Consider the following 7806-nt stretch of genomic DNA (forward strand, 5'->3'; position numbering starts at 1 on the left):
GCTAGATTCCAAACACGAAAATTCGGAGTAGCATATCCAAGGAAGAAACCCTCGATAGCTCTTGCACCAAACTTTCCATCCGGCTCAATCATAGTACATGGAGCACCAAACGGTTCAAGGTAAGAAAGATCCGGTTTCCTTTTCTGAAGGAGTTCGAAGCAAGTCTTGCCATGTCTCTTTACTGTAAGAACTCTGTTTAACGTGTAGCATGCAGCCGATACAGCCTCCCCCCAGAATTGAATAGGGAGTTCCGACTCTACTAACATTGTTCTTGCAGTTTCGATAATCGTTCGATTCTTCCTTTCCGCGACACCATTTTGTTGTGGAGTATATCGAGAACTGTACTCATGAAGAATGCCTTTAGAAGTACAAAACTCATCCATAACTTGATTCTTGAATTCGGTACCATTGTCGCTTCGGATCCTTTTTACTTTCAACGAATAGAGATTCTCCAACATTGTAAGAAGATCCTTGAGGATGCCAGGAGTTGCACTCTTGTGTGCCATGAAGGATACCCAAGAAAATCTAGAGTAGTCATCAGTAACTACTAAACAATAGGCATCACCGAACGTTGTCTTGTGCTTCATAGGTCCAAAAAGGTCCATATGAAGACGTTCGAGAGGCATGCTGACAGTGTTGATTTTCTTCAAAGGGTGAGACTTCTTTGTTTGCTTCCCTTTTTGGCACGAGACACAGATATCTTGTAGATGAAAACTTCTCACAGGCACACCATTCACAAGATTATTTTTCACCAAATGGTTCATCTTTCTCAAGTGAATGTGTCCCATTCTTCTGTGCCAAGATATAGACTCCTTTTCCGTGGCTTTTGAGACAAAGCAAGTGACTTGTGCAGATGTTGTAATCGCTTGGCTCATGTCGAGAATATAAAGATCATTAACTCTCGGAGCCGATAAGAGAATCCATTCTTGTGGAATTTTGAATCCAGGTTTCAGCACATAGCAGCCGGCATCATCAAAATGCACGGTGAATTTCTTATCGCAGATTTGCGACACACTGAGAAGATTGTGATCAATTTGCTTCACATAATTGATCTTATCAAAGCACACGATGCCATTGGAGATACTTCCCTCTCCAGTGATAAAACCGCCTTTGTCACCCGCAAAAGCAACATACCCTCCTCTAATATTTCTCACGTCGTATAGGAGCCGTAAGTCGCCAGTCATGTGCCTGGATGCTCCACTATCAACAATCCAATGACTATTAATAGTTCCTCCTATAACATCCTGCACATGTCAATTAAACACATCAGTTGAGAATGGGGACCCAAGCCTTAGTGGTCTTGGGTCGTCCCTTAGCATCACGAAACGTGAGCTCGATCTCTTGATGGTTTTCAAGAACAACTGCTCCCCCTGAATTGTCACCCGACTTAGGTAACCAAGTTCGTTTTTGCCTACCAGTTTTTGAAGATTCTGGTTTTACAGGTTGTGACACTCTTGGTTCCTTTTGAACTGTTTTAACTTCAGATTTTAAAGCTATTTCAACAGTTTTCATGTTTTTACGTCGTTGTTTAGTTTCTTGTTCTTTTACAGTTCGTTTATCATGTTTAGGTGAAACTGACCGACGTTGAGGGCGAACTGTTTCAGGTGGAGCTTTCTCAACAAATTTCTTCTTCGGAGCATTTGGGCAGTTTCTGATAATGTGCCCAATTTCTCCACATTTGAAACAAGTTCTCCTTTCAACAGACTTAGGAGAACTTGATCGACTACCAGATGTTGAACCTGTAGAACCTGAGGTACTTGCTCTTTCATCACACCCGTTTGTGTGTTGGGTGTAATTGTTATCACTGTTACGTTTCAAAATCTTGACTTGTTGTACAAAATCAGTGTTTGATTTGTTTTCAAAAGTCTCAATTTTATCTGTACCTTTTGATGCTACAAATTTAACATCTTTTCCTTTCTTCGTGTAACGAGCTCCTTTTGATTCAACCTTAGCCTTTGGCTTTGGAGCTCGTTGTTGTTGTTTACCCTTAGAAGCAGTAGGTTGTTGAGTGGTTGGAGATTTTTGATTACCAAACTGTTTTCTAATCTCAGCCTTAGGAATTGGATCACATTGTGTTACCACAATTCCCGGAAGTGTTTTTCCCAAAAATTTGTTTGTGTTGTCTTCAAAGACTTTGTCAATCAAAGATTTATTTACATTTTTAATTGGGAAAACATGATCTGAGTAGATTTTATTATCTCCAACCAAAGTATACAACACATTACTGCTTTTAACAGTAGTCACACCTGTCTTATCAACTTTGACAGGATCAATCACTTGCTTCTTAACAGATGGAACCTCAGGAATATCAGGATCACAAAGGATGTGATTTTCTCGTGGAATATCTACTCCTTTCATCTTGCTAAGTGATTTATCCTGATCACTTACAGCCACTTCTGATTCATCATCCGATGTCTCATAGTCCTCGATAATTGGAGGACTTTGCTTCATGGATGATGAAGTTTCTTGTTCCTTAGAGGCTGTGTTTGAAGAATTGTCCGGTTTGAACCCAAGGCCAGTAGCAAACTCCTCAACATCAAGAGGCACACTGGGTTCATACCGAGGCATTTCTTCCTCATCAGGCATCTTGGTATAGTTGTTCATCAAGGGGGGCGGACATTTATTATACCCTATGCCTTTCTGATTTCCCTTTGGTTGTTGAACATCGATGATGTGATCAAGCACAAATTGGGAGTTAGAATAACTATCCAATTTCTGTTTGATCGCATCATGTTCGCATTGGGCAATGGCTAATTGCTTTTTAGTTTCTTCCACAATGTTAATATATTCATTTATACTCACTTGCTTGTGGTAAACTACTTTGTTAACCTCGGACACATCTTTCTTTAATGTTTCTATTACAGATTTAAATTCTTTTTCATTCCGAGTTAAAGCCATGTTTGCCTCTTTGCATTTCGACAGTTCAATAACCAAATTCTGGTTATGACTATGAAGCTTTTCTGATTCAAGCTTCATATCAGCACATGATTTACACACACTAGGAGCAGGAGGTTCAGAATTTACCTGACTAGTAGAGGCTGAACCATTTGCCATAAAGGCAGTTTGAAAAGAAAAAGCTCCATCTTCAGAAAATAGCTTCTCCATTTCCTTTGATGCAGTAGCAGCCTTCCTAATCAGAATTGATTTCTGACATTTAAGCTCATCAGCTTCATTCAGTAGATCCTGAATATCATCATCTCCTTCTTCCTTCACTCCAGGCGCTGAGTGATTATCCCCAGAAACAGAGCCTTCTTCATCCGAACTTCCAGAATAACCAGAACTGTCATCACTTCCAGAAGACTCTTCTTTATGAACATGCTCGATGACCTTAGCATACAAAGCTGTTCCACTTCCCTGATCACCTTCACCAAACTGCACTGACCAGTCACATCCTTCATCAGCTTGAACAGCCAAAGCCCGATTGTGATTTGTAGTTCCAGGCTGTCCCTGATTGTTATTCACTGCCACCATCCTCCGTTCACGGTTTTCTTGTTGGGCATTCACATTCGTCTGGTTTCTGAAGGGGTTGTGATTGCCGTGTTTTGTTGGTAAAGTGCACTCACGTTTGAAGTGCCCTTTATTACCACAGTTGAAGCATGTAACGGCGTTGATATCAAACCCATACTTCGTATCTTTCTTTCCTTCCAACGAAGTTCTACCAGTACGAGCCATGAAGTCTTTGGCCCTTCTAACCGCACTTGCAAAAGCCCACTTAATATCCATCAACTCCATTTCTTCCTTGTCGATCTGTTGGTAGTCTTCATTGGTCATATTGATGTTTCCAAGCTGACCTGCTACCAAACCACAGTAAGCACTGACCATGGTGTTGATAATTTCCATATGTTCCTTAGCAACTTCAATGCTAAGGTGTGAAAGATTTGAATTGTCGACTCGGATTGTGTTAGGATTTTGGGGTTGAGGTTTAGGATTGCTTGCATAATGAGCTTGCTGTTGTTGTTGTTGTTGAGGTTGTGGTTGTGGCTGTGTTGGGACAGGAATGTAAGACCTCGGATCAAATTGAGGTTGTGGTGGAGCAGCTGTTGACTGAGGAAAAGGAAAGGAACTTGTGTTGGAGACAAATGCAGTCTGCAGTTTAGGTTGCTGGGGCTGCAGCTGCTCTTGCTAGAGCATCGAAACCCGGAAGATACATTTCTGTATTTTGAGGGGCGGGAGCTCTCCTGGCTTTCCTGATTTCTTCATCATTTTTGTGTTCCAGTTTCTGAATGAACTCATAGATGTTGACTTGATCTAGAGTTGCAGTATGCTTCAACAACTCAATGAAAGAGCTCCACTTTGGAGGTAAGGCGTCAGCAAACCTACTCACCATGTCTTGTTGAGTAGAGACAACTCCATAAGCACACATTTCACTAATCAAATGATAGAAACGTGTGGTCATATCATTCAGAGTCTCGTTTTCCAAAAACTGAAAAGATTCAAACTCTTTCTTCAACAAATCATGCCGAGACTTTCGAGCAGCTGCATTGCCTTCTCCTCTAGCTACTAAACAATCCCACAATGCTTTCGTAGTCTTGCAGTATGAGAACTGATGGTAGATGTCTTTGTTAAGTGCTTGAGTAAGTGTGGCAAAGGCCTTTTTCTCCAATTCATAAGCCTTCTTGTCTTTTTCAAGCATATTGGCATAACCCTCAGAAGTGGACGCAGCAGTCTCCAGATTTTCATTGAATGCATTGATGAAACACGTCCAAAGATCGGTGCTTTGCTCTTGGACATACGTGTGAAAGCGGTTTTTCCATGATGGAAACTCATTCATATGATTTAGCTTTGGTGGACGATTGTTACTGCCCGTTTCACTTTCACTGATCAAAAGGTTTTGAATGCTTTGACTTTGATTGGATACCAAAGCCCATTGACTTGGACTGATTGATGGAGAAGGTAACATACTCTTTGCCCCAATCTGCAGCAGTGACTAACTCTTGATTGGATCGTGAGTCCAAACTCCAATCCCAGGGACTTGTACAGCTCATTTTGATCAAATATTAATTGAAGATCTACACAAGCACAAACTGTTAAGTGTACACAGACACAAATCGAAAGATACAAGACTTGTTCGAAGGATCAACACTTGTTCAAACGATCAACAAGGTTCGAAAGATCCCTGTTGAGTTTCGAACAATGATTTCGAAGGATTGACTTCGAAAGATTGACCACACGAAGGATCCTTATCTCTCGAAAGATGATTTCGAAAGATTCTCCTGATATTTCGAACACAGATCTCGAAAGATTCACCCAACACGAAGGATCCTTATCTTTCGAAGAGATTCCCTGGTTCGAAGGATAGATCTCTGACTTCGAAGGATGGGTCGAAAGATGATTATCTATCGATCCTTCCTGATCGAAAGATGGTCTTTCGATGTCGAAAGATATCCTTCGAATCCTTCTGACACAACTGAAAAGGTGACAGGTTGGTACGAAAGGTGATAGGTTGGTATACCAACTTTCGGCAGAAAGGATGTTCTGCCAACAACTTTTCACCAACTTGTTGACTTTTCAAAAAATAAGCCCAAAAGGAAGATCTTATCCAGATCCAGTACCGGAAAATATGACCGGAGATATGGCCGGAAAAATCAAAGTCACTTAAAAACAAGTTTTCAAGTTACCCAACCCAACCTTGAACACTCCCGAAAGTTTAGAACTCGTTTTTCAGTTTTAAAAATGCAAGAAAAACCACCAAAACGGGTGCTAAACCTAGTGTCCAAACACACCAAGAACTCGAACAAACCCGGTTTTAAACAAGGTAAAGAGCCAAAGCTCTGATACCACTTGTAGGTCCCTTTCACGGAGGATGACGAACCTAAACCTTGTTATACAAACCTACTAGCGAGTGCGGAATCCAAGCTAGTAAGCAAACCGGGATGAAGCAAGTAGAGAAACAAACACACAAGAGTTCACCGATTAACACCACTGTATTAATACGTATGAAGGTTTCAGTTACAAGCACAATGTTTACAAATCTAACTTTGTAGGTCCCTTTCTCGGAGGATCGAGAACAAACCTAAACCTTGTTATACTAACCCACTAGCAAGTGCGGAATCCAAGCTAGTAGGCAAACCGGGATGAAGCAAGTAGAGAAACAAGCACACAAGATTCACCGATTAACACCACTGTATTAATACGTATGAAGGTTTACGGTTACAAGCACAATGTTTACAAAACCAAAGATGTAAACTCTCAAGTGTGTGTGTGTGTTTCCAGCAGAATGCTCTCAAGCTCTCTAACTCTTGTCTGTGTGCATCTGCCTTTCACACTACACTGCATGGGTATATATATACCCAGCCCATGATGTCTGATCGAAGGATCCGACAGATGATCCGAAGGATCATCTTTCGGACATAGTGCTTTCGAAGGATCAGCAATGACCTCGAAGATTATCTTTCGAGGTCTATAGTTCGAAGCCTATCTTTCGATCACCTCGAAGGATCAACAGAATCCTTCGAGTCTATCCTTCGACATCGACACACATATCAAACATATTCCAACTGTTGGCCAAGTCAAACTTGGAGGATAGTTGACTTGGTCAACTTACAGACTAACCTTAGGACATCGTTTACATACAGACCGAATACAGACAAAGTACAGACACAAGTGCACCAACAATTTTGAAGACGGTGACTTTGTTTGGGCCATTTTGACTAAGGATAGTATAATAAGTTGTCAGCCAAGAAGATTGGGCAGTGGAGATTGTGCAAAAGATAAATTCTAATGCCTATCGTCTGAAGTTACCAAGCCACGTTCGTTGTTCTGATGTTTTCAATGTCAAACATTTGCTGCCTTTTCATGGGGATTCGTCTGATGATGAGTTTGCTACGGATTCGAGGTCGAATTTTGTCTACCCAGGAGGGAATGATGCGGGTCCAAGTGTGGAGGAGCGGGCCATCTTGTATTTGGAGGCCCAAGATCGCGCTCTAACTTGGGCTACGGGGGTTCGTTTTGGGCGTGCGACCAGGCGAAACGATCGTGAGAATGACCTCCATCGTGCCGCGAATGGCCTACAATGGTTTGGGTCATCGTTCATGCCTAAAAACGCTTATTTCTATCAGTTATTTATCTTTTTATGTTTTTTTCGGTGTTTTATGCATTTTGTTTTTGGGCTTGTGTTTGGCACATGGCCTTTTTGTGGCTCATTTCGAATTTCTGTCTTTATTTATATGTTTCTCTTTTACGTTGGATGGTCAGAAATCAATTTCGAATTTACTCATTTTTCACTTCAAATTCTCTGCCCTTTGGGTTGAATTTTGGGGGTTTGGGGAAGATCATCACGGGTATTCGCAGAATCAACATGACTTGTTCTTCGTTATCATAACACACGCTACATCACATATTCTACGCGTAAAGCAGAATTATTATATTTTACTTGCATTTGTTTTGCATTTCAAGCCCAAAAGTGGTCCAATACATAAAGCCAGATAACGACTAAACAACATACTGATTTAATATGTAAATAGTTTCATATCGCATGAAATCATTATTTAGCAGTTATCACCATCGGCAATCACTAGAAACGAGGAGTTGGAACAAGCAGTAAAGGATCCCTTTTACGGACAAGAAGTCCAACCACCTCAGTCATGTCGAGTTCTTCAGATCTTACGCCATTCGGCAATGCGAACTCATACTTGTACACTAAGTTGGCTAGAACAAGTTCGGTAATGGAAATAGCAAACTGCATGCCAGGACACCCTCTTCTTCCGGACCCAAATGGTAAAAGTTCATAGTGAAACCCTTTGAAATCAACACAACTGTTCAAGAACCTCTCTGGCTTAAACATGTCGGCATCATCCCATATCGAAG

This window comes from Helianthus annuus, chromosome 7 (genome assembly GCF_002127325.2).
Source record: "Helianthus annuus cultivar XRQ/B chromosome 7, HanXRQr2.0-SUNRISE, whole genome shotgun sequence".
Taxonomy (NCBI): domain Eukaryota; kingdom Viridiplantae; phylum Streptophyta; class Magnoliopsida; order Asterales; family Asteraceae; genus Helianthus; species Helianthus annuus.